This window comes from Acomys minous, assembly GCF_964271855.1.
Source record: "Acomys minous genome assembly, chromosome: 9".
NCBI classification, from domain to species: domain Eukaryota; kingdom Metazoa; phylum Chordata; class Mammalia; order Rodentia; family Muridae; genus Acomys; species Acomys minous.
Window position 1 is genome coordinate 48,503,899 of NC_140490.1, and position 27,659 is coordinate 48,531,557.

The 27,659-nt window shown below is 44.5% G+C and overlaps 1 protein-coding gene across 21 annotated transcripts in view; it reads left to right on the forward strand.

Moving 5' to 3' along the window:
* The window catches only part of ATXN1 (ataxin 1), a 422,279-nt gene that overhangs the window by 63,577 nt on the left and 331,043 nt on the right, over positions 1–27,659 (forward strand). For 3 of the 21 annotated variants that reach the window (XM_084796962.1, XM_084796953.1, XM_084796965.1), the window contains one exon: positions 23,482–23,695. The exons of 15 other annotated variants lie outside the window; for them this stretch is intronic. The gene's annotated coding sequence lies outside the window, so the exon portion shown is untranslated. Of the gene's footprint in view, positions 1–10,815; positions 11,066–23,481; positions 23,696–27,659 lie in introns of all 21 variants that reach the window. 3 more of the 21 variants (XM_084796964.1, XM_084796955.1, XM_084796954.1) reach the window with 2 other exon arrangements.

Genomic DNA, 27,659 nt, shown 5'->3' on the forward strand with positions numbered 1-27,659 from the left:
GGGGAAGGGGGGTATTGTTTGGGTTGGCCATGGCAACGGCTACAGTGAGAAGAGCGAGCCTGGTTTTGGCTGCTCTGTAAACGGTCAGGACTCTGCCTTATCTCGGGATTCTCGCTTGGGCCCAGGCCACGTGATCTGGTAAGTGTGACTCTCCTAGCCTTCCTCCTATGGTCATACTGTTTGCCAGGGCTAGTAGGGGGTGAGATGGGGCACCCCGAGCTCAAGGTGCCCCCAGCGGAAACAGAAGGGCCACAGAAGCAGAGCAGGCAGCATGCGCTTGTATTCCCAGGGACACACCCCTAACCAGATCCTTGCCAGTCACCCAGGGCTTGAGCTTGGTGCCTCAGAAAGTCTCCAAAATTGCCAGTCTCACTGGCAGGAAGGAACAGAAAGAAGAGGCAAGTCTAAGAAGCATTTGTGTGATAGTTGCATTATTTGAATGTTCCCCCCCCCCCCGCCTTGTTTCTTTCTGCTTTTGAAAAGCATGAACGACCTACCACCTGCATTTCATAAAATGTCGTTGAAAAGGGGAGCAAGATAGAGAGTTGCTCCAAAGCTTAAGAATAGTTCCTTTTGCCTCTTGGAATAGCTCTTCCATTCAGCCTACATGCCATTCTGCTTATTTTAAGATGTTATTTTATCCCTAGTATATTACAGATTTTATATTCTAGAGTTCCCCACTAAGGAAGGTACCTTTTTTAATGTTCAAAGTTAAAATCTCTTTGGTGCAAAAAAAATAACCTATTATGGGTACTGACTGAGGTTTGACGGTTACTCTTTCTAAGGGCCAAAGGATTCTTCCTCAAACTCGTCCGAGGCTGACATTTCACTTTGGGGAAGTCTACAGAAGTTGGTGAGGGTTTCTGCTTATAAAAACAAGTGGCCATTTGCTTATCGCCCTTGGGTATCTGCTCTGTAAGCTCATGCCTTGTGGTGTGGCTGTGTCTCCCTGGGAGTCACAGTGTGCCTCTGAGCCACAGTGTTCACCCTTTGCTCTGGTGAGTCCAGGGTAAAACCATGAACAAACAAATGGGAGGACAACATCCCTGCTTGTCCAACTGCAGCTGTACATGGCCCTGAAACCCATTTGGAACCTGGTTGTGAATTCAGGCTAAGCTTGTTTGTTCCTCTTTCAATAAGCATCCTGCTTATCTCTGCTTGCCCTCTAGCCCCCATCCCCCATCCCTCACCCCCATCTCCCATCCCTCACCCCCCATCTCCCATCCCTCACCCCCCATCCCCCATCCCTCACCCCCCATCCCCCACCCCTCACCCCCCATCCCCCATCCCTCACCCCCCATCCCCCATCCCTCACCCCCCATCCCCCATCCCTCACCCCCCATCTCCCATCCCTCACCCCCCATCCCCCATCCCTCACCCCCCATCCCCCATCCCTCACCCCCCATCCCCCATCCCTCACCCCCCATCCCCCATCCCTCACCCCCCATCCCCCATCCCTCACCCCCCATCCCCCATCCCTCACCCCCCATCCCCCATCCCTCACCCCCCATCCCCCATCCCTCACCCCCCATCTCCCATCCCTCACCCCCACACCCCATTCCTCACCCTCCACACCCCATCCTTCACCCCCCATCCCCCATCCCTCACCCCCCATCTCCCATCCCTCACCCCCACACACCATTCCTCACCCCATCCCCCATCCCTCACCCCCACACCCCATCCTTCACCCCCCATCCCCCATCCCTCACCCCCACACCCCATCCCTCACCCCCCACACCCCACCCCTCACCCCCCATCCCCCATCCCTCACCCCATCCCCCATCCCTCACCCCTACACCCCATTCCTCACCCCCACACCCCACCCCTCACCCCCCACACCCCATCCCTCACCCCCACACCCCATCCCTCACCCCATCCCCCATCCCTCACCCCTACACCCCATTCCTCACCCCCACACCCCACCCCTCACCCCCCACACCCCATCCCTCACCCCCACACCCCATCCCTCACCCCATCCCCCATCCCTCACCCCTACACCCCATTCCTCACCCCCACACCCCACCCCTCACCCCCCACACCCCATCCCTCACCCCCATCCCCCATCCCTCACCCCATCCCCCATCCCTCACCCCCCACACCCCATCCCTCACCCCCACACCCCATCCCTCACCCCCCACACCCCACCCCTCACCCTCCACACCCCACACCCCATCCTTCACCCCCCACACCCCATCCCTGCTTCCTTGAGTGCTAAGGGGACAGGGAAATAGTTACTTAATTTGAAAAGCATTGATGGTGTGGTCACAGATGCTGAGATTAGCCTGCATTTTGTAACAGTTTATGGCAAGTTTTGCTTGCCTTTTTTTGAGCTGTTTTTGTTGGTTTTTCAAACGCGGTTGAGGAATGAGTCATCGTTGTTTCTCTCTGCTGCAGAGCTTCCGAGTCCTTCCTGAACAAAACCAATGAACACAGATGAACTTCCACAGCACATAGTAGGATTTGTCTAGTGACACACCAAACACAGAAGAACAGAAAACAAAAATAGCGCATTTTTTTTAAACCATGGTGCTTATTTTAGAATATGCTAAAATACACAAGTGAATATTTTTTCTATTATTTTTTGAATATAAAATGTTTTGTGTTCCTGACACTGAGAGTTTTCTGCCCTTGCTTTCTTTCCTTTCTTTCTTTTTAAAAATCTCTCCTTGTCTCTGTCTTTCTGTCTGTGACTCTGACACACACATACTTACCCCCCACCTCAATGAGGTCTTATATTATAGTCTAAGCTGGTCTTGAGCTTTCTATATTCTCTTGCCTTAAACCTCCAGAGTGCTGACAGTGTGAGCCACCATCCCTGGATTGGCTTTCTGTCTTGTTTAAGGGGTCAGCTAGTTGGAAAATCTTGCAGCATTACACACAACTTATTTTATAGACTCGGACAGACAGCTGACCCTAAACGTCAGAATTTTAGAACTCAAACATTTAAAAATATCCTAATGTTTGAATTTTGATATTGCATTACATTCCTTCTTTGAGAATTTTGTATATGCACACTATGTATTTTTATTGGAGTAATCTTCTGGACAAGCCTCTAACTCAGTGGTTCTCAACCCTTTGGGGGAGTCAGCCGATCTTTTCCCAGGGGTTGTATGTCAGATATCCTTCATATCAAATACTTACATTACAATTTGCAACAGTAGCAAACTTGCAATTGTGAAGCAGCAATGAGAATAAAAAATATTTATGGTTGGGGTCACCACAGCACAAACTGTATTAAAGGGCCACACTACTGGGAAGGTCTAACTCCTCCCAGATCCATTTCCCTCTGCCTGACCCCTTTTCAACTTTCTATCCTTTTCTGGATTTAATTGATTAATTAATTTTTTTTATAATCTATGGTATCCAATTTGTGCTGCTAATATATTTATGGTTGTTGCGCCATTCGCTGAGGCTCAGGTGGTCTACCAGGGGCCACGTCTGTTAAAGACAACTGAATCTTGGTGCCTGGAGATATTAGTGATTAAGAATGCTTGCTGCTCTTTCAGGGGACCCACATTTAGTTCCCAGCACCCATCACAGGAACACAAATCTATCTGTAACTCCAGTTCCAGGGGATCTTTTGCCTCCAAGGGCACATGCAGGCGCGCACACACACACACACACACACACACACACACACACACACACAACGGTAATAAAAATAAATTAAAAAGAAAAAGAAAACCCACTCACTCCCCTCTCCCAGAAGGCATCACCTGCCACTAGCTCCTCCGCTAAGGGCATGTGCTCCGGATGCCCCTGCATGGTGAACTGTTGAATGGCTTGATCTTGTGTGGGTCTTGAGCTGGCAAGTTCAGCAGCTATGAGTTCATTGTGGCAGCTATCTTGTATGTCCCAAAGACATCGCTTCGCTCCTGTCCTCTCTGATCTCTGGCTTTTCCACAATGGTCCCTGACCCTTGTGGGCAGGTTAGTAATAAAGATGTTCCATTTGTGGCTGAGCATTCCACCAACACTCATCCTTGGCTCTTTGATGAATTATAGATTTCTACATTAACTGCAATCAGTTAGTATAATATAATGATATGATATAACATAAACTACACAAAGTAACCTCTTTAGCGTCTGAGAACTGTGTCAATCTATGATACCATAGAATGTGCTAATTTTACAGATGAGAAAGCTGAGGCTCACCGAGGCTAAATGACAAGCACTGCAGCACCCAGGCCCCTTGTTTGTTGGATGAGGCTCAACACCAGTGCTCTGGATCCCTAATTTGATGTTTCCTTATTGGACAAAAATCCCCCCCACACACACACAATATTTCTATCATTTGTTTGGGACTTCCTAGCAATGAACCCAATTACACTTGCTTCCCATTCCTTCAGGTCTCCCTCCCACCCTTGTGCCCCTTCCAAAAGAAAAATATACCAAGTCCAATTTGCATTGCCCGTATACTCGTTGGGGCATGTATTGGACAGATGTTAAGCTTTAATTAGGATCTTTAAAAATAATTGGGATTCTTTTAGAGATCAATTTGCCTTGAAAATTTAGTATTTCAACTTCAGTTTTCTTATGTCTCAAAAAGCACAAACACAATTGCTGTGCGAAATACAGTGTGCACCCTTCAGTGCCAGAGATGTCCATGGCTATTTAGATCTTCTGATCCACTTCCTAGACAGGTTTATTTGTTGATGGAAAGCCCATTGCCAAGTTCAGTGTGAGCCGAGAACAATGAAGCATCAGAAGATGGGCACAGGAGGTGAGAGTGGGAGGGTTGGGAGGATTTGGTACTCAGACAGCACCAGGCAATTCCCATCAGCTTCTTCCCTCGCTGACAGCCAGATGCCAGCGGAGCCCTTCTTCAGCGGCAGCGCTAATGATGGAGTGATGTGTTTAGACTTGAAGGACCTTCAGGTGCTGCTCTCAAATCAATAAGAAGCATGGTTAATTTGCAGTGCAGGTGAGAAGTTAACCTTTGAGACCCAGGAGTGGTTGCCAAGCTTCTCCCTGCCCAGTGCCTCTGGTAGGGGGTGAGAGGAATAGACAAGAGTCGGCTTCTGGTGCTTCCAGTGACAGGAAAGCGTTGTTGAGGAGAGGTGTGTGCAGAAGGGCACGTCAGCAGTCTCGGGAGGGACCTCGTTCAGCTCCCTCGGGCTGAGCTTCCCTTGGTGTGTGTGTGTAGGTCTGTTCCTTGAGTGGAGCAGAGTGGTGGTGGTGGCTCCTGATTGTTAAGAATGGTCTGTGTCTCCCATTACTTACAGGGACTTTATTACCTATTTGTATTTAGACACTGCAAGGAGTCTTACTGAATACTGTGTATTCTCTATTTGGCTTTTAGAGAAGTGTTAAATAAGTGTTTGTAAGGCAGACATGTTTGGTCCTTTAGGGAAGGCATGCTGGCCGCTTAGCTAGAAAGAATAAGACCAAATAATTAAATGCAAAACATTTGAGCATTAAGCCTAATGAGAGCATTGTCCCTTTTATGAGAAATTTGGGGAAAAGAAAACAAACTATGGGCAAATAAAACATCTCAAGTAAGAGTTTTAGAAAAGAAAGAAATGAAGCAAGCTGCTTCTCTTTTTAATTATTTTATGTTTGTACTAGAGAGAAGGGACTAGCACTGTTAAAGTTGAATCAATACTGCATTCTAACTTATCTATCTATCTATCTATCTATCTATCTATCTATCTATCTATCTATCTATCCATCCATCTATCCATCTAGTGCCATATTGAGAACTGAACCTCAGGCCTCACCCATACCAGGAAAGTATTCTGTCACTAACCTGTGTCTCTAGCCCCAACACACATTCTAAATACCTTCCCTAAGAAATAGAATTGAGAGGGGAGAGAAGGCCAGAGAAAGATCATAGATACATTCAAGGGCAAAAGCCAAGGCAGCAATTTCAAGGAGAAGACATTGAGAAGAACATGGTGGTGCATACCTGTTAGTCTAGCCATCCAGAAACTGAGGCATAGGATCTAGACAACCCTGGACAATGGAGCAAGACTTCACACAAACAAACAAACAAAGTGGTGGGTGAGAGATGGGCCCAGTGGGGAATGATAAGTTGACAAAAAACAATCTTACTTGTTTGTACTTAGAATTTTTAATCTTTAATTCAGTATGCTAATTATATGGTAGAGAATTGTCCCAGTCCATAATCTAAAGCAAACTGAGCTCAAGTGTGTGCCTTAGTGAAGTGTATTTAACCCACACCAACAGCTGTCTTAGTTCTGCTGATGTAGGTCATATTGTTGCTAATGTTAAAAACACTGCTCTCACCGCAAAGGAATAAGAGTATGTTAATTCTGGAGCCAAAGGTGGGTGACCGGGCCAGAGGAACAGAGATGTAGGTTACCCCCTATTAAAATAACAAGGAACGCTATGTCAAGATACCTTCCAAAAACTTGGCAGAAACCTCGGGCAGGCAAGTTCTAGCAAAGCAAGGAGCCCCTGCAACAGGCCTCAGATGCTGGCTGATGGCACAGCCCACTTCTGAGTTAGTGGCAGCCAGGGTTCTTACATCCCAAGGCATTTATCTGATAGTCATAGGATAGGAAGTCGCACAGAGAGACGGACAGCAAATTGTTATTCAAGGGCCTGGGATAGCCCAAAGCAAGCTGGCTTTGAACTTGCAATATTCCAAACTCTTCATCAAAGAAGTTCCAGACAAGTAGCCTTTGTAGAATAGGATGTTAGAAGTGCCATGTCCCCAAAGCAAGGGAATTTGAGAGAGAAGCATTTTAAACATATAGCGTAAAACATGTCTCTAGTTTTGTTTGTTTGCTTGTTTCTTCACCATCTTTCTTTGGATACAACAAGGCAAACTTGTCTACTATGTAGAGGAAGAAATTTACTGTTCCCAGAGCCTTATGGCAGTGGATCCCTGACCAATAGGTCAGAGAGTAAATCTCACTCAAGCCTTTATTCTTGAGGGTTCCTTGATGGCCAGTCACTTTTTGGCCTTATAAATTGCTCCAGAGACGTGTTCAATGTTTAATTCTGAGTATATTTGGAATTAACTGCCTTTAGAGAGTGTATTTACTCTTTTTCTTTTCCAATGATGGTGACTAAATCTAGGGACACATGTAAAGTAGACAAATGCTCTGCCACTCAGTTACATCCTAGGCCTAAATGATTATGTCGTTTTTAGAACACTCAGACTTCTTTTACTGAGACAAAGTTTCATGTAGCCTTGGCTGGTCTGTAACTCCTGCTCTTCTTGCCTCCGTCTTCCAAGTGCTGGGGCTGCTCCACTGCACCTCAGTTACTTAAGATGTTTAAATGCAACAAATGCTGATATTATTACAAGGGGAATTTTTTTTTCAAACCTTCAACATGTTAGGACAGAAATAGTTGTAAAATGCGGTTTTCCCCTTTTCTAAGTGGATTAGAACATCACGTGTTCCCTCATGGACAGCCCAACAGCTGTCTCTGTGACTCTGTGATTCTGACGTTTCAGAACCACTGTGTCTCAGAAACTCAGTCGTTTTGATGCCGCCACATTTTTGATACCCACTCTCTTTGCTTGCAGGGCATGAGGGTCCCTTTGTACCTTCCTGGTATCTGTAAACATAAAAGGAATTGAGACAGATAATCAAGGTTACAAAACCACCAGGGGCTGAACTCTCCTACACACTCACTCTGATTCGGCCTGCTCCTGACCTCTTCGCATTGCCCATGGCTCTCATGGTGATGCTTCAGGCATAGAAAGAGAGTGAGACATTTGAGAAGGAAATTTCCAAGGTGAGTTAGGGTGCTAACATAGAAAGTAAGGGCTGCCAGTGTGTACAGCACTTTAAAAGTTGGCAGTGGCCCAAGTAGGCAGTGGTGAAAATAATACGAACAAGTAGGACTGCTGCTCTGGTTAAGAATGCCCAACCAGTGAAACATTTTATGTGTGGGACTTTGATGTTTACACAGCAAAGAAGAGAGGGAGGTTGTTAAGGAAGTTGGGGTTTCAGAACGTTTCTTATCCCCAGGCTGGGCTTGGGAGTCTAGAATTGTCCCTACCTGCCTGATGGGCTCGCTTGTGGGAGGCAGAGCCCCCCGACTCTGGGGAGTCAGGGACATTTCTCCTCTTTCTGCTTCTCCCAGGAAGCAGAGGAGCTGCTGATGTTGGCGGAATGAGTCCTGGCTTGCTATTGCGGCTTTGCTTTAAGCCAAGGAGGAAGAGCTGGGGCGCTTTAATGCACACACCAAAGGCTTGGCTTAAAAGACTCGGGGAGAGCGGAGTGATAAATTATACCCCAATGCTTATAAAATAGCATGCCCCCTCCCCCGCCCCCCCCCCCCCCCGCACACACACATACAAATGAGTAATTTATGAATGGATCCTTTTCAGAAAGATTCTAAGTCTGACCTTTGAAACTAAGATCATAAATCTCATAGAAACTGTATTTTATAGCTGGGTTCCAAAAACGTCCACATGTCGGGATCTTAGGACCATGCCTGGTTTACTCTCCACGGAGCCAGGTCACCCATGAGCCACTTCAGCAGATAGTACGGGGTCACTATGAAGAGCAGTCATTGTGGTGTGGGGACTAACAGTGAAAAATGTGAGTGGACGTGGATTGCCATCTGATAAAATGAGAGATACTCACGAGATCCCCTAATGGGACATGAAGTTGCTTATAAAATTGGTCCCAGAGGACTCATTTAGGAAGGAAGGAGGTGAGAGAACTATAATTAGGATAAGACTTCACTTGAGGAAGAATATTCTATCCATCAGGATGGCCTCAAAACTGAAAAAGCCGGTGATCTGTTAATAATGGAAGTGCTGTCACTCCTGTCGGGAGGAGCCTGGTACCAGGGTCTGGAGTTGCAGCAAACTCTGCATTGATGGCAACTCCCGGGCCTTCTAACACTGGCATGTTCTGATTAGGATTTCTATCATTTCACTGGAAAATATACTACAGAAGGCTGGCGAGGTGCTTCAGTAAGCACAATGCTCCATAGAACACAAACGGTGTAGCCCGCATCTGTGATCCCCGTGCTCCTGCAGAAAGACAGGAGGCTGAAGCAGGAGAACATGCCGAAGTTGCGTGGTCCACAGGCTGGGAATACAGAGTAGTGAACAAGACGAGCTCCTGTCTCAGGCAGGGTGAAGATGAGGCCAGACAGCTGACATTGTCCTTTGAACGCCTATGCCTCTCGGTGTGTGTGGGCAAGGGAGGGGTCTTAGAAAAAAACTAATAAAGATAATGTTAACATCTCTGAAATAACTTAAACCCAGACAAACAGCCAAGCTTTCCAGCCCTAATATAATGTAACATTTCATATATTGTGTTCCTTATCTGTATGTACATAATTCTCTAAAATAGGAATCAAACTTGACTAGTAAACCCAGTGTTACTTTCCCACTCTAAGGAGCATAAAATTAGCTTGTTTTTAATTCTTCCAAACATCAGTAAGAAGGTATTCAGTAATATATTTGGGTTATTTCTTGATCAGAATTTGAAAAGCATTAATCGGCATAAGAAATAATTCCTATTCGAAGCACGTGGTCATATTTACATATTGTCCCTGCTTTTGGACATATATCGTTGTACTAAGTAATGACTCTCGTGGCATCTCCATGTATGTGTACTACGTGCTTTGACCACTGTCAGCTCCTGTTCCCTCTCTAACCCTCCCTCTCCTGCCCCCTGATTTTTGCGTTGTTCACGAGGACTCCTCCCTTTTAAACACCATAGTTTTTCTTCTTTGAAAAATTTGTACATGCATACAATACATTTTCATCATGTTTACTTCCACAATATACATTTGTTTATTGCCTGTGGTCTTTGTGCCTGCACCACATCAAGTCTGTGGAGCTCAGAACTCACCAGTTCTCTCCTCCCAGCATGTGAGCTCTGGGGTCCCAGCTCAGGGCCTCAGACTTGGCAAGCACTTTTCCAGATGAGCAATCTCATAGCACCCCCTTTTAATAACCCATTAAGCCCAGTTATTGCTGCCTGTACGCACACAGGTGTGGGACCATCCACTGGCCCAAGATCCACCCACCAGACACCGTGCTTCTAAAGGAAACTGTCTAACCCTCCAGCTGTCCACTGTCCTTAGTTCCTCAGCTAGGGGTAGGGGCTGGCAAGTCATGCCAGTGCAGACCAGCTCGATCTTGGCCAGGTCTTGTGCAAGCAACCACAGCGGCAGAGACTTCATGAACATACTTGTCCTTTTGTGTTCAGAGAACACTACTTTTCCCAGGTTCTCTCTGACCTCTGGCTCTTCTAGTCTTTTCCTTCCATCTTCCAAGTTATTTCCTGGTCCTTTCAGGGGAGGAAGTGTGACATAGACATCCCATTTATGGATGAGCACTTGTGTGTCCTTTTTCTCTCTAGACTCTGTATACAAGATAAAGCATACCATATTTACCTTTCTGCCTCTGGCTTTCTTCCACAAGCACGTTGCATTATTTAGCATTTTCTTCCTCTCAGTGTTTTGATTTTTATTATTTCTCCACAAGAGTGGTTTTTAAGGATTCTGCAGGGCAAACTTCTTGACTTGTGTAGTTACTGCTCTAGGGTTGGCTGTGTTTTTCACTTAACTCTGACAAAGGTGATTGGGGGAAGACAGTGAGGCAGATTTCTAGATAGCCTATAACTTCCTCTTTGTTCTTTTCCTAGGTCATGCAGTCTCAAAGAATCTCAGTATAATTAAATACACTTCTTCATAAACTAGGCTGAACATAATTTAATATTTCCCTGAAGGTACTTCAAAGTCTCGGGGTGTTTCAGGGTCACGGTGAACATCAATTATCTTCTCGTGGTGGGTGTGGTGCAGGAGGACGGATAGTAGTGTTCTGTTTGATGGAATCCTGGGTGACTGGACATTTGTTCTATTATTACAGGGAGTTCAGCTGGGACTGAGGCTCCACGTTAAGCTGTCACAAGAGAGAATGGCATGCAGGAAACTTCTTTGGCTGAGAAAGGCTGATGATAATTCATGTGTCAGCTGTACCACGTGGCCCTTTTTAGTCCAAGGAGCACTTTCACATACAGCATTTTCTCTTATTAATTTTTTTTTCCTGGAAAGGAAAACCTGGCTCACTTGCCTAAGTCACATCACAGAAATGCAGAGGCTGCTGAACTCCAAGTTGGGTGGGTTTTTGTTTGTTTGTTTGTGTGTGTGTGTGTGTGTGTGTGTGTGTGTGTGTGTAGTAAAGATGATGGGCACACATTGTGATCTCTAGGCTGTAGACATGTGGACTCAGTCCCCACAGATGCTCTCTCAGTGAGCCATCTTATGACCTTGTGTTTAGGGATGAGGACACAGAGATAAAGAAGTTAATGCACACCCTAGTGAGTGGCAAAGCTGACATATGAGCCCGGACCTCAGGGCCCCAAAGCCCTCACTCTCTTGACCGAGGAGCCCAGAGCTGCTCTGTGTACACACACAGATTAAGTAAGTTGAGAAAGATGTGTCTGTAGGTAACTTCCTGTCTACAGAGGTCTGTCTGTCGGTGATCCTTTTGTGTGACATGTGGAACTCTTGGGGTTTTTCAATTTGAGGTCTCATCCCCCAAGCTTCATATTCCATATTAAAACATGACAAGACAGGGCATCTAATGCTCTCCTGGGAACCTGGTGAGACGCAGATCAAGCCCCTGATGTAGTGCTGTGTCCTAGCGTTTAGTTTTTAAAGACATTTCTATCATTACTGTGTGTATTGTTGTTATACATTCATAGTGAGCAACATTGCTAGAAAACGTTCCAACAATTAGGTATTTGCCACCCATTTAATGAATGTGTGGCTATTAAGTAGGTCATTCATAAGTGGCATCTTCTCACGGATCTCCTCACACTGTGAAAGGGCCTTGATGCTTAAAAAATGGGAAAGTCTTATAATTACATTTTAAAACATTATTAATCCTCTTTGTACTCAATTGATAAGATTTTTATCTCATTAAGCAGTTATCTAGTTATGTGTGAAATAAGACCAACCAGCCAAACTATTAGCCATATAAGTATTTAAAATATTTTTTAAAATATTTATTTCTCATTTTCTGTGTATGAGTGTTTTATATTCGTGTGTTTGTTACCGAGTGAGGGGATGGGCTAGAAGAGAGTACTGGATCCTCTGAAATGAGTTACTGACGGATGTGAACTGCCATACGAATACTGGGAACTGAACCCAGGTCCTGTGTGAGAGCAGCAAGCACTCCGAACTGCTGAGCCATCTCTCCAGCGCTTGTGGGGTTAATTCCTAACCATGCTGTATCTGCTAAAACCAGGGTTAGCTTTAAAACTAGCACAAAGACTAAGGCTGATTTCAGTCAGTCAAATACGGCCAAGGTAAAGTGCACAGAGCCCCTGGACAGTTTGCGTTCTCAGTCTGTTTGGACTCCTGTAACAAAATGCAATAGGCTGAGCAGCTGCTAGGCAGAAATTTGCTGCCCTCTGTTCTGAAGGCTAAGGCCCAGGATAAAGCACCAGAAGACAGTGTCTGGTAAGGACGCTTTCTCCATTTCACCCTCTGCACCTTCTCACTGGACTTCAGTTCGTGGAAGAGCAAAATAGCTTGCTTCTGCTTCTTGTCAGGACTCCAGTCCTGTACTTGAGGGTTCCACCTTGTGATCTGACTGGCTCTGGAAGGTCGCCACCTCTATGCTGTCACCTTGTGAGTTAAAAGTCAAAGGTACATGTTAGAGGGATACAGACTTCCAGGCCATAGGGTGCACAGTGGCCTCTTGGGTTCTGTATGCATAAAGCTTCCTTTTATTCTGTCATCTGTCTGTCTCTGTCTCTGTGTCTCTGTCTGTTTTCTGTCTCTTTCTTTCTGTCTCTCTGTCTGTCTCTATCTCTGTCTGTCTGTCTCTCTCTGTCTGTCTGTCTGTCTGTCTCTGGTGTGTGTGTGTGTGTGTGTGTGTGTGTGTGTGTGTGTGTGTGTGTGTGTGTGTTGGTCTATCTGTGGGTATCTATGGGTCATATGTATGCAGACGTGACTGAGTACATGTATGGAGACCAGAGGGACTATCTACTTAGTTTTATGAGACTTTGTGTCTCACTGGGACTTAGAACACATCAGTTGGGTTTGGCTGCCTGGCCAGTGAGATCCATCAATCCACCAGTGTCTTCCTCCTCAGGTCTGTGATTGCAAACACGCACTCCCATGCCTGCCTTTTTCACAATGCAAGCACCACACCAACGAAGCCTCTGTTTTGTTTTTAAATTTATTTCTTCAGGATCTTCTCAGTGCCTCCTTATCACCCCTAAAGATAGTTTCTGAACTTCGTACCTTGAGCTATAAATTCTTTATAAACCAAAAACTGTTAGCAAGCCAAAGGTTCCTACTTGGTAGATATCATCCATAGTAACTACTTCATGGATGCTTTACATCTTTACATAGCTTGCAGGTTTGTAAATACAAAAAATTATCATTTCCAATTTGTCCAAATTTTAAATAGGTCTTTTTTTTCATTTCTACCTTATAGAAAACTATCCTGTATACTATATATGCATTTTTTTGTAAATTTAAAAATTATATTTGTGTATGCACACATGTATGGAGCCAGAACACACCTTGGTAGAGTCAATTCTGTCCTCCTATGAGGTAACTGAGGGCAATACTCAAGGTTGCCATGGCCCCACTGAGCCATCCTGCCCAATGTTGCATCTACATACCTAAACTACACACATTCCTTCCCATTCCTCACAGGAACTTGCCTTCATTTTTTTCAGTAACATCTGCTGAGTGTGCTCCATGTTATTTCAGGTTTAGATGACCGTGGTAAGAAAGAAGGTGAGGTTCCCCTGAGGGAGGGGAACCTGCCTGTGTCATAGGACAGCATTAAAGAGAGGAGTGCATGATGGTTCGGGGGGCCTTGTCATCTAGAATGAAAGTCCAAGAGGAAAAGCCACATTTGATAGGACAGAATCCGTGGCGGCTGCATCTGGTTACTTCACATGTTTCAAAGCAATGTAGCTGGGCTGGAGGAACAACCCCTTGGCAGAGCACTTGGCTAGCATGGGTGAGGCCCTGGGTTCAAGACTGAGTACCATAAAACAAATAAATAAAGAGAGGTAGCTAACTGAATAAATGGGAGACAGTAGTGATTGCAAACACTGAGAGATTTGTGGGCTCTCGTTTTTATTTCCCCGTTTTCTTTTATCACGTTCTCAGTTTTCAGAGCAGGAGGTATTTTCCAATCCTTTTCTAGAATGATCTAAGGACAGTAGGGCATGGAGTTTCATCTGAAGTACACCAACATGATTTCTGAAGGGGCTCGGAGGAGATCACGCTGTCTGTCTCTGTCTGTCTGTCTCAATCTGTCCCTGTCTTTGCCTCTCTGTTTTCGTTTCTGTCTCTCTATATCTCTCTGTCTCTGTCTCTGTCTGTCTCCCCCCCCACCTCTCTCTCTCTCTCTCTCTCTCTCTCTCTCTCTCTGTGTGTGTGTGTGTGTGTGTGTGTGTGTGTGTGTGTGCGCGCGCGCGCTGGTCTATCTATAGGTATATGGTCACGTGTGCAAGTGTGAGTGAGTACATGTATGGAGACCAGAGGTCTCCATTGTTCACTGGTGGACAGGCCTCGCTCTGGGGACACTGACTGAATTGTGGTGGGTGACTAACTGTGACTCGGCAAGTCATTCTCTCTCTCTCCCTCCATCTTCTCAGTATTAGTCAAGGAAGTTGGAGCAGAGCGATTTCACAGGGCTAAGGGTCTCCGATTCATTTACTCTTGAAAACTTGAGCATGGGCCTTCTCTTTCTGATAAATGGAAATACATTTGCTAGGAAACCTGGAAATGTGCTCTCTAACTGTCCTCTCCCTCTGGGTTAGAACTCACTGTCACTGGTCTAGGGCCTCTGACACTGTAGTTGTTCTCAGCTCCACAAGAGGTGACTTACCTGTGAGGAATGGAGGGGAGGCGGGCTGTGCGAGCTTCAGGAGGATTTTGATATTTGTTTGGCACATGAATACCTGGCTTGCCTGTATCTAGTTTCTAAGTGGAGGAAGGGTCAGGCTCCTGCAGGATCACAAATGAAGACCCTCATTCCTCTCATGACAGTGGTCCTCTTGCAGAGTCTACCCAGTCAGAGCACAAACAATACTTAAAGGGGTGGAAACAGAAACCAAACGGAAAGCCCTCATCTCTGTAGTGCTCCCTAGGACTCCTGAGGAATTTCATTTTGGTTGTTCCTGTGTTTATTCTCCCCTTCCTATAGATGGTAAAGCACTAGAGGAAAAAACTAGGAGAAGTTTTGTATTAACAAACAAACAAAAACAAAAACAAATTGGTTGCTCTTAGTTTGACTGACATTTCTAGTAGGGGGGATTATGTTTTCAAGCCTCTTGATTATTATTACTCATTAGTAACTATAGTTTATAATAACTTAAAATTGCCAAGAGAATAGACTTTAAGTGTGCTCACTACAAACAACTAGTATGTGAGATAAGGGATAAATCAACTAGGTTGACACAATTGTTTCACAGTATGAATATAGAAGCATATCAATACATTTTATTACACCCATGAGTGAATGCCATTTTTATTTGCCAATTAAAAGCAAACATTTATATTAAAAATCCCACTATCACACAGACTAGGCCTTAGGCCAGAAACTTACTGGCCTTATGAATCTGGCAAATGAGACATTGTAGTTCTCCCACGTGGCCTTTGACTTAAAGAGTGTTGTCGTGGTCTAGGATCCACCAGACAAGAAATTCTAGCTGAATATGGGAAAGGTAATGTTTGTAAATATATATGTGCATATTTACATAATATGTAAATACATAAATACTGTGTGAATGTATTTTGTATAAGGAATCTATATACATGTACATGTGCACAAGCACACATATATACAACACATAAATACACATAGATAAAACCTACGTAGTGCATGCACAGACACATATAGATGCATCTATGTCTTAGGTGTGTGTGTATATCTATATATATGCATATATAGATACACACATATATATGCATATACATATAAATGCACATATACACACATGTATATACATACATAAACATATATATTATGTATACAGGTATGTGTGTATATATGTGTGTGTGTGTGTGTATATATATATATATACACACACACACACACATATATACCTAAAGCATATATGCAATATTCATATACACAGCATATGTATAATAATAGAAAAAAATGAAAAGTTATGCTGTCCAAGCACATGCACAGCTATACGCATATAGATATAAACATTGTTAGTGAGCAGATCTAAGCAGCTTTGGTGGTAGCTAAGAGACATTGCATGTAGAAATCTCTAGATATTAAACCTGAGTTTTCATAGTGGTCCACTGGTCCTGTTAGAATGCGGTTGCTCTTTATGTTAGGTAACCCTGCTCAAAATGTGAGCAGGAAGAAAGCAGACCAGATGTCACCCAGAAATCCGTAGTTCACTGTCACCTTTATACTGTTTGCAAAGTTGTGTTTAGCTGCGTCTATGTTACTCTACCTCACCAACAGGGTGCCACAACTTGTGGAAAGCTGTCACACAATAGTGAACGTAACTAGTGCTCTGTGGAGAAGGCCCAAGTCAGGAGTTTTTGTGAACCACTGGCCTGGAGACCATTGACTAGGAGCCTTGAACTCTGCAGCTGAGTGGGACTTTCTCTCTCATTTTCCTCCTATGATCTCAGAGCTGTCAGAACTCTGCCAGTCATAGCAGGAAGTAAACCAGAGCATAAACATTGCATCAGTTCCTCGCTGCTGTCTGATTAATTAGAAAAGTTTTAAAGAAAGCCCCCGAGGGTATCTCTCAGAGCTCTGGAGGCTCATCAATATAGCTCATTGGCCATAACTATCACCACTTTACCTTCTTTCTTTAGGTGCCCCCCCCCCTTATACAGTGTATCCAAGTCCCTCAAGCTTGGAGATGCCCTGAGAGTCAATGCCTGTAGTAACTCCCCGGGATTAGGTAGCTCAGGAACTCAGTGATGCACAAAGTCCAGGCACTCCCTGGAATTATTTCCAGGGGTTGCTTCAGGGGGTTGCTCCAGACCTTGTCCTGGGACAGAAGCAGAAACATCACAGTGGTAAAAGCTGTCTTATGAGAGTATGATCTTTTTTTTTTTTCTGTAGTTGCTTTTCATTTGTTGAGGCATTCTGCAGTGTGTGTGTGTGTGTGTGTGTGTGTGTGTGTGTGTGTGTGTGTGTGTGTTTGTGTGTGTGTGTGTGTCTTGGTTGCCAGGACAACAATGATGATTTCACAGAGCTTTGAGGAACTTCTGTTTAAGGAATAGTTAAGTATGCTAAAAGATCAGAGAAGTGACTGAAGTATTACATATAAACACATAAATTAACGTTTATATTATATTTTATCTTCATTTGGTATGGAGAGAGAGAGAGAGAGAGAGAGAGAGAGAGTGTGTTTACATCTCGACCTGTGTATATGTGTGTCTATATATGCTTTTTTTCCCCCTTCTGTTTCACGCTGCTTGTAGAAAAATGCTGATTCATAGTGTCATTCTCTTTTGCTTTTCCAGGAAATTTGCATTCTGTTTCTAAGTTAATTTCTAATAACCACCTTAAATGTAGTTGTTCTACATAAACCTTTATGTTTTTTTTCCTTCTGTACATATGTTGCTTTATTTCATGCTCATAAATGTCAGACTTGCTCTAAGGAAGTAGAAGGAACATCAGTAATACCATACAGCTTTCAAACGTGTTTTTCCTGGCTCGTAATATATTTAAATTTTAAGTGGTAAGTTCTAGATGTGTGTTCATGGGTGCTAGAAGGCTCCTGGGCTTTCCAGAGAGCATCGGGATCATCCTGTCACCACTGGGTCACCTGTGTTATCTGAGGTAGAGCCTTGTGAAAATTCTCTCATTATGAAATTAACAAATTGAGGGGGCGGGGAAGAGCTAGCTGAGTAGATACAATACTGGCTCCATAAGCCTGAAGACCAGAGTTCTGACCCCCAGAACCTACGTAAACACCCGATGAGTGTGCAGCCTGCAGGTGACCACAGAGCTTGGAAAGCCGAGAGGGATCCCTGGAGCAAGCTGGCTAGCGAGCTGAGAGGTACGGGAGGTCAGGCTTTGACTGAGAGGCCCTAGCTGGAGGGATAGGGTGGAGTGCAATCTGAGAAGACCTTTTTTCCCCCTTGGTTTTTTGAGACAGGGTTTCTCTGGGTAGCCTTGGTTGTCCTAGACTCGTTTTTGTAGACCAGGATGGCCTTGGACTCACAGAGATCCTCCTGCCTCTGTCTCCAGATTAAAGGCGTGCGCCAACACACCCGGCTAGGAAGACTGTTGATGTCACCTTTTGACCTCCAAGGGCATGCACACCTGCGCACACACTTGTACCTGCATACCTTAGAGACAGTGTGTGACACAATTTTTAAAAAAATATTAAAATAAAATTTTAATTTTGGAAGCTTGAAAAAAAAAACAAAACAACACTGCAGGTCTGTTAAGTGGATTGTGCCACGGTAACCTGAGATGGTATTTTCATTGACCGCATCTCATACAGCAGACAGCTTCGCTTCCTCCTCATAATTCCGTGCCAATAGCTTGGTGCTTCTCTTTTCAGGATTTAAGCTGATCACGGATCCTCCCAGCAAGTCGGGTAGCATAACCAGACTGCTCATGTTAAGTCTGTATCCCACCCAAGGCTTACAGTGTCAGAGAAGCTGGATGAAATTACAGCTCCAAGACATCTTGGGAGGCTGCATTGTTTGTTGAAATACTTCATGACGTTAAATACTTTTATAAATATACAGAAAGTTCACGGACCTCAGAAGCCTTCCCCGGGCCACATAGGAGGCTCTCAGTAACTATTTCTTGTTTATTTGAGTGACTTTATTTATAGCTTTAAAAAAACTGTGTTTTTAAAAATATCTGTAGTGATTGTCTTTAACTATTTGTAGGACATTTTTTTTTAAACTCTCCCAAACAATGCAACCTTTCCTTCCTGATTGATGGAAAACTTGGCTCCTTAACCATATTATTATTTAAACTTTTCCATTTTTTTTTGTTGTTGAGAGTATAATATTGAGTGACTCTTACATCAGGGAATTCCACGTAGGCATGGTGTAAATAATCTGTTGTATCTTGTTTCAAGATAAACCTTGTAATGTCTGTGACAGGCCTTTGAGGTAGACCCCCCTGTGAGGTGGATAATTGCACAGCTAGAAACTGGGGTTGTCTGTTAGAATAATGGATGGGTGTCTCTCATATTGGTCGTAATAGGAAAGCTGCTGCAACATAATCCAGTTATTTGTGATGCATTACCAGGTTTGAAATAGGCTCTGTTGGGCTCAAGCGAAGGCTCCGTTGGAAAAGAGAATTTCATGCAAGCATCTGGGCCCAAGGTTGATCCCCAGAATGGATATAGAAAAGCCAGGTATGGTAGCGCACACTTAAAAATCACAGCGTTTGGGGGAGGCAGAGAAAGGAGGATGCCTGGGGCTAGATACATGGTAAGCTACAGGTTCAATGAAAGACCCTGTTCCCAAACCAAAAACATACAAACATATAAACAAAACCAAACGGGATGGCTTTTGAGGACCCGACATCCATGTTTGGTATCTGGCCTCCACACGCAAATCTATGAGGCCCGCAGAGACACTGGCAGAGACTGGTTGCTTTTTTAACTTCTGTAGCTGTTACCTCAGAGAGGGCACATTGTATGTTTTAGAGTTCAAAATGACCCCAAAAGATTATACCCATGTGCTTTAGTGTGGTTATATGTTTTGCGTGACAAGACATTTCTGGAGATATGTTGTCGTATGCCACCATGCCGTGAATGCTTTAGGATAGAGAACTAAAGTCAGTGTACCACAAGTAATTATTTTTGAATTTTCAGTGTGTGTGTGTGTGTGTGTGTGTGTGTGTGTGTGTGTGTGTGTGTGTATGTGTGAATTTAAATGCATGTGTGGAGTATTTTTCTAATATGGACATTTCAGGAATAGGGAGATAGCTCGATGGTTAAGAGCACGTGTTGCTCTTGCAGAGGACCAGGGTTTGACCCAGCACCCACATAATGGCTCACAACTGCCCTTCTAGGGGATGCCTCTTCTGGTTTCTGTGGGTATCAGGCAACCATGTGGTACATATGCATACATGCAGGGAAAACATTCCTACACATAAATAAACCAAGTAGGAGGGGCTGCAGGGAGGAAGGGGAGAGGGTAAGTGATGTGAGTCTATTTAAATTAAAACACATTAAAATGCAGAACAAAAACAAAGGCTAACACAAAATCTCCCCTTAAAGTGTTCGCAATCAAGCGAGGAAGGAATATCAGTACTGATTGTCAAATGACTCCAGTGTAACCATTGTAACCATGGTTATGGAGAGCAGAGGGGCTCCATATATGTCTTAATTCTGTCAGTCATGACTTATATTTCACATGTAATGATTGAGTTGCTATTTTTGCCTTTGGGTTCTAGGAAATTTGATGACTTTTAAGACATTAAATTACTATTTGAACAATTTCTCTTTCAAAAAATAACTCTAACATACTTTAAAACACCATGACTATTTTAATAAAGGGAATTACACATCAAGACATTGTGAATAGTCTTGCATAAGACTGGCCCTGTCAGCCACCGGCCCTGTTTTGGGAACCCCTGTTGAAAGACGGGGAGAGAGGAGCATCATTGTCATCAAACTTTGTGCCCTCTGGTGAACGCCCCGAGCTCCATAGCATTGGTTGTCACACAGATGGCCTCGATTAAATGTAGTATAATACAGAACAAAACAACAGGGCTTGACCACTTGAAAAAAGAATCTGTAGGGAAGGGGGGTGTTGACTGAGGTTTGAGGAAGATGAGACAAGGTTGGGGCGTGGTGGGGGGTGAGGGGAGGCCAGTCAGAATATCTCAGATACATTTGTGAAATTGTCCAAGGGAAAATTTCATTTATTGATTTTTTTTTAAGTATATGAAACTACACTGATCATAGATTGCTTAAGAAGTTTTAATCCATGGAAATGTTCTATCTTGGGCAGCCAGATGCAGTGGTGCATGTCTTTAATCCAAGCACTCAGGAGGCAAAGGCCTGTGGTATCTCGGGGAGTTTGAGTCTAGCCTGAGTATACTGTAAATTCCAACATAGTAAATTCTAGACCTGCTAGGGCTGGGTAGTGAGACTCTATCTCAAAAGTAATAAACACAAAGTTTGTGTGTGCAAGGAGAATGATAAGTAAGTGTATGGTAAAGAATAATATTAATTCTTCCTGTTTTTAAAATAATTTATTGATAAATAAAATACCACTGTCTTGTGGATCATATTTTTGCTTGATCTGATGCTTTCAGGTTAACAGTTTAAACACTGAGTGGTGACTGCTTTTGCTCAGGTCACGTACTGCAGAGTAAGTTCCAACTTCTTTCTTATGACCTGCAAACCTTTTATGTACGTTCTATAAATTCTGTTTAATGAAGCTATCTCCCTGATAAATCAGGAGGGAAAAAAAGTAAATAGTATCTTCTATTCAGATTGTAACAGGGAGTAGTACTAGGTTTTATATAAGAAAGACTTTCAGAGTTTTGCTCGTGTGTGTGTGTGTGTGTGTGTGTGTGTGTGTGTGTGTGTGTTTTGCGCGCACACATATGTGTGCATGCACGTATGTCATGGGTGCAGCAGCAATATTGTGCATTTCTTTCAAAATGCACAAATGGCTCATGGTTGTGGGTAGGGGAACTGCCTAAGGTGCCCTCACCACTTATTCGTTCCCTCATTCCTCCCCAGCAAGGGAAAACCCAGCATGCTGAGGGTGCGGTGTGGGGGCTCGAGTGATCAGTGATGTCTTAGCAGAAACACTCGACACCTCACAGCTATGCTATCTTATCATCAGTGAACCAATGTGTAAGCTGTGGTCATGGCCAAAACAGAGTACTAGTCCTGACCAAAAAAGTTACAGTGTACCCACAAATTTGCCTGGCCTAACAGCAAATGCAAATTACAGTCTTTCCCACGCAAAAACTAGCAATACTGGGGCCAGAAGTTGGTGTGTGTGTGTGTGTGTGTGTGTGTGTGTGTGTGTGTTGTTTGTAGACATTAATATGGTAGTTCATTGACATTTCTTTTATTTTGTTTTCCTGAGGCAAATGTTATTCATTGACGTTTCTGATTTGTTACTTATTATAGCTCTATCACTCTTAGAAAATCATGTGAATAAGTGAAAAATGTAAGATTCTTTACAAAAATACCCACTCTTCATTCAGGAAAAGAGATGCTTCATCTGAAATGTGAAGTATAGTAGGAAATTCAGAAAAGCTGAATTTCAGACTCACTAGGAATATACTCTTTCTGTTGTCAGAGATTAAATCACACACGCGCGCGCGCGCGCGCGCACACACACACACACACACACACACACACAACCCCCAATTCCCAGTAGGAAACAGAGGTGAAGAAGGCTACTAGCCTGCCCACAGGCCTGTGCTACATCACAGGCCCACAATCAGGTGTCGTGGGCCGATGGTCTAAGTTCTCTCAGCACCAGGAAAATGAGGAAGCAGGCCTTTACCAGCGGTTTTTCAGCTGTGGCTTCAGAACCCCCAGGAATGCTCAGTGCCTCTCAACAGGTCTCCATGGAGTCCATTTAGGGCTTGCACGGGGTGGGGGTGGGGGGCTGACATAGAGTCAGTGTAAGCTGAGCCTCCCTGAATTCCCAATCCCCAAATGTGAACTGCTGCACAGGGTGAAACTTCCTGAGCACCAACATGGCACAAGTGAAAAATCCCACGGTTGAATGACAGGTCTCAGAGTACCGGTGCCCTGGAGATATTTTGTCATGTGACCTTTAGGCTATCTGTGTAACATACACATGCAACCCAAATAAATTTCACCATTAGAGCTGAGTTTTGTCTCCCTCACATCTCATCATATATGTGCAAAGTATTCCAGAATCTGAAAAATATTAAAAAATCCAAAACACCCCTGGCCCCCCAAGCATTTGGGTTAAAGGATGCTCAGTGTTTATCATGATAGGAAGCTGTTAGGCATTTTTATTCTTGGGGCATAATGAGAGTCATTTCTGTATCATGTTTCTTGTAGAAACTCCTCTTTGGTCAGTAGGAAGTGATACAGTAAGAATCCATATACACTTGTGTATGGAAATCAATATGAACAACTTTAAAATGGGAGGGGCTCAGTGGGGGACCCTCCCCATGGCCTATTGCTTGGTTCCAGAGAGAAAAGTCTAGATTGTTCCAAAGGAGTAAAAAAAAAAAAAAAAAAAAAAAATCAAACTTGAAATTCTTTCTTCCTTCTTTCTTTTCTTTTCTTTCTTTCCTTCCTATTTTCTTCTATCCTTTCCTTCTTTCCTTCCCTTCCTCCTTCTTTCCCCTCTCTTTTTCTTTCTTTCCTTCCTCTCTGTTCTTCTTTCCTTCCTTCCTTTTTCTCTCTCTTTCCTTTCTCATTTTCTTTCTTTCTCTCTTTCTTTCTCAGCAGCTAGAAGTCCTTGCCATACTCAGGGGCCTTTTGTCACCGTCCTCACACTTCCAAGCTATGATCTCTGTCTGGACCCATTGGCTCTGTGGCCTCTGAATACCAAACCAATGATGAAACAAGTGACTGTTTTTTGTCACCAGCCAAAGGAGGGGCCTGAAGTATGAACCTTGCCTTTGGCAGAGGCACTGACAGCTCCCTGGCATCCTGACGCTCAGCCTGGCCCTCACAACTCCAGCCCACATAGCATCTCAGTGGAAAGGAGAACAGAGCAGAGGAAGAAAGGGAAGTTGTGGGAATCCTGAAATGGGAATGCCCACGGTGGCTGCGGCGCTGTCTGCCAAGCAGAGAACCCTGGTGAGCCTTCGGACACTAATTGCCAAGCATGTTTGTACTAGAATGGGGTTCAGAAATTCAGACAGAGCCCTGCCTGTGCTTAAACTTCCTGTGGGAAAGGTTGATTAATCCCAAGCCTAAATCCAGGCGTCTGTGTTAGGGAACACTCTCAGGTGCCCTCCTGAAACCCTTCACACCAATCTCCAAAATGTAGAAGATAGAGGAGGACTCCCAGGGCTTAAAGGGGTGTCAGACATTTTTCTTCTGAGCGTCTCTGCCTTGTGAACATGAAGAAGGGCTTTGGGCCAAAAGTTCCTGCGGGGAAGTTAACAGGGGTGGAAAGTTGAAATAACCTGAAAGGCACCAAAGCTGAGAAATGGCTTTCTCTTCCTGGCCACAATTAGCTTTGGAAGGCAGTCAGTGCAGAAAGGCTCAAGGCTAGGAGCTGTGGGAGCTACCTCTGTGTGCTGGACGACGGGGGAGGGGGGTGTCTCTTTTTCACTCCCCCCTCTCCATCTTTCACCACCCCTCCCCTTTCTCTGTCCCTTCCCTCCTCTCCTCTCTCTATACCCAGACCTAGTCCAAGGTGAAGAAATGCAAGCCATTCTGTAAGCTCTGACTGGCAAGAGGCAGTGGCAGATTTGTGTACTCAGCCTGCAGGGGAGTGACTGGTGTGTTATAAAGTCAACACCCTTCGGCGAGTAACAGCTTCAATAACATCAACTTTCTTCTTCTTCTTCTTCTTCTTCTTCTTCTTCTTCTTCTTCTTCTTCTTCTTCTTCTTCTTCTTCTCCTCCTCCTCCTCCTCCTCCTCCTCCTCCTCCTCCTCCTCCTCCTCCTCCTCCCCCCTCTTCCTCCCCCCCCCTCCTCTGTCACAAAAGACACTTTCGCTGTGTGTTTTGGGAAGCTGGTCTCATCAGCTTCTTGCTTTTGCAAGCTTTTGCTGTCCAGGCTTTCTGTGCCAGTGCAGCTGTGAGCCAAGTTTCTGAGGCTCCTCTGACCCGGGTTGGCAACCTCCTAAAAATAAATGTCATTTCAAGTTCAGCTAAAATATATAACTCAACAAATAAATAATATAAAGTATATGAATAGAAGCAGGAAAGTGAGGATTAGCAGACCAAAACATAGTGTTCATGCCATGAAAAATCCTTTAAAACGCTCCCAGCAGGCTCTCGCCCAGGTTTACACTTTACAGTACACGGGCGGACTTTGATCTATTCCTTCCTGGTGGGCCATCGTTCCCCATTTCCCCACTGGAGGTTTTAACAAACCGAATCCTTGCACATTTTCTTAAACAAAACAATAAAAAAACAAACAAAAACCACTTGTATGTGTCATTGTTTTATCATAGGCAGTGTATGAATTAGCATAAAATTCTGATGAAAGAAATGAAAATAAGTGTTCTTAATGTTCTTTTTTAATTCTTCACTTTGAAAATGTGAGTGAGTGTGTGTGTGTGTGTGTGTGTACATGCCATGGCATGCTCCTGTGGAGGTCAGAGCGCAGCATTGTGGGGCTGGTTCTCACCTTTCCCCTCTACGTGGCTCTCAGGAATGAAACCTAGATGGTTATAACAGCTTAGGTGGTAAGTGCTTTTACCTAATGAGCTGTCTCAGCGCCCCCACCATCACCCCCTTTTTTTTTTCTCTGTTAATGTTCTTTATTACCTTGGATGGGAAACCCTCAACTATATAATACATAATTTTCCTGATCTTGGAGCTGAAAAATGAGTCACACAAAGGAAAAAAAAGGGGGGATTTTTCATGTCAGGCCCAACACGAGCTGTGTTCAGATGCAGATGTTGGCAGGCCTGGGGTATGCTTGGAAGAGAACAGCTGCTACCCCAGAAGGCTCGGGGTTTACTCTGGCGCTGTTTGCCTGGGTTTCTGCCTCCTATCAAGGCTCTTGAAGATGTTGTGCTGCAGGAAAAGGTGCTATCAACAGCTGGTCTGTGACAATTACTGGTTGCGCGGGGGACTTTTAGTGCGTCAGGCCTCTGCTCTGTTCAGATTAGACATTCATATTTTGTTTTTGTCTATGTAGCTCTGGCTGGCCTGAACTTGATCATGGATTTCTTCCCCCCAAGCTTCTGCATCCACCACCCATATGCTTGCATCTCTCTTGTGGCTGGAGATCTCCACGGCACGTCTTGCTGGCACTAGGGCCTCGCTGTCGATGCTCTCTGTGTGTTCTTGGGAAATTATGTAATGGCAGCTCCTTTAGTTTACCAAGCAGTCTTTTCAGAGACTAATGGCCTAATCGGGACTTCAAAATACACAAACAGTTCAACATAGGCAATTGATTTACTGAGCTCCTTCTCTCTCTCTCTCTCTCTCTCTCTCTCTCTCTCTCTCTCTCTCTCTCTCTCTCTCTCTCTCTCTCTCTCTCTCCAAGGCTGAGCCAAGGGAAAGGAGAGGGAGGGAGGTGTACAGGAGCAGCTTTGATGTATTGGTGTAAGTGTGTGCCACAACCCCCATGCTGTGCTGCTGTGCTGCTCTTTGCCGGAAGAGCTGTCTTTCTATACATGAAGCAGGAGTGTCTAAGAGCTGCCTTAATTACCTCATGCTTTGCCTTCCTCAACGTACATGCTACATGTTTTAGGACACCCCCTTCCCCCTTCCTTGTAAATACCGACGGATGGTTTTGGAAAGGTGGCTCTTCACCACCCCACCCTGTACTGCTATGTCATGGCTCTGGTCCTGTGTTCTGTATTCTTGGGGTGGGATTCTGGGCAGTAGGACTGCTTGGCTTAACTTTGGGGCATTGTTGATTGACAGGCATTCGGAATCTCTCATCCATGGTAGCACTTTTTTTTTCCTTCCAAACTGCCATGGTGAGAGGCAAAGAGCTACAATGTGACAACATGGAGGGACATCCAGAAAAGGATCCAGGAGCCCCCCCCCCTCCCACAAGCAGTGCCTCAAGAGGAGAGGAAATAACATTTGCTCCTTAAAAATTTTTTTTGGAAAGCCCCTAAGTCCTGCATCCCTTCCATTCAACTTTTTCTTCTTCTTCTTCTTCTTCTTCTTCTTCTTCTTCTTCTTCTTCTTCTTCTTCTTCTTCTTCTTCTTCTTCTTCTTCTTCTTCTTCTTCTTCTTCTTCTCCTTCTCCTTCTCCTCCTCCTCCTCCTCCTCCTCCTCCTCCTCCTCCTCTTCCTCCTCCTCTTCCTCCTCCTCCTCTTCCTTATTCTCAGTTTTCCATCCCTTAGCTAGATCACCAATTTAATATTTGTTGTTGAAATCATTTATTTTCCAGCAGCTACAACCTCTGGCTCATAATTCCAACCTTTGGTAAAAGCAATGATGAGTGGTGGAAGATGGTGCCTTCTGACTTCGTGCAATGCATTGTCCCTTTGCAAAAGAAAACTAAAGCAAACCCTCAGCACACTGCAGCAGGTTCATGCAGCTCTTGAGCTTTCTGCGTGGTTGGAAATCACCAGGACTAATACTCATCATTTCCTTTATTTCACTGGTTTGAAGCCATTGGATCACGGGGGCAACCCCTTTCTGACACCTATCCCTCACTGTCTTGGTTGGCATCTCATCCCCAAGCCCGCGTCCAGATAGCCCTGGGCCCTTCTACCTTGGAAGGAGCTGGTGAGTGAAAAACATGGTGATGTCTGTGTTTTGGTTCAGCTGTCTTCTAAGAACCCTGTAAGCTTCAGCAGGAGAGGCTGACAGGTGCAATGGGTGGGGATTTATTTTGGAGTCTGGAACATCACAGGTGAAAGAACGGGGAGAAAGGAAGAGAAGAAGGAGACATTGCGGGGAAGGAAGCTCGTTCAGGCATTCCTGGAAGCAGAGGGTGTTGAAGTAGTTAATCAAGTTGTGCAAGTCTTACGCAGGCAACCACCGCTGCTGGGAATTCCTGAGTGAATGCAGCAGACCTGGCATGCCTAGAGGACACTCTTTCACTCTGGTCCTCCCCAACCTCTGGCTTTTATAAGTATTCTTCTCCCTCTTCTGCAATGGTCACTGAACCTTAG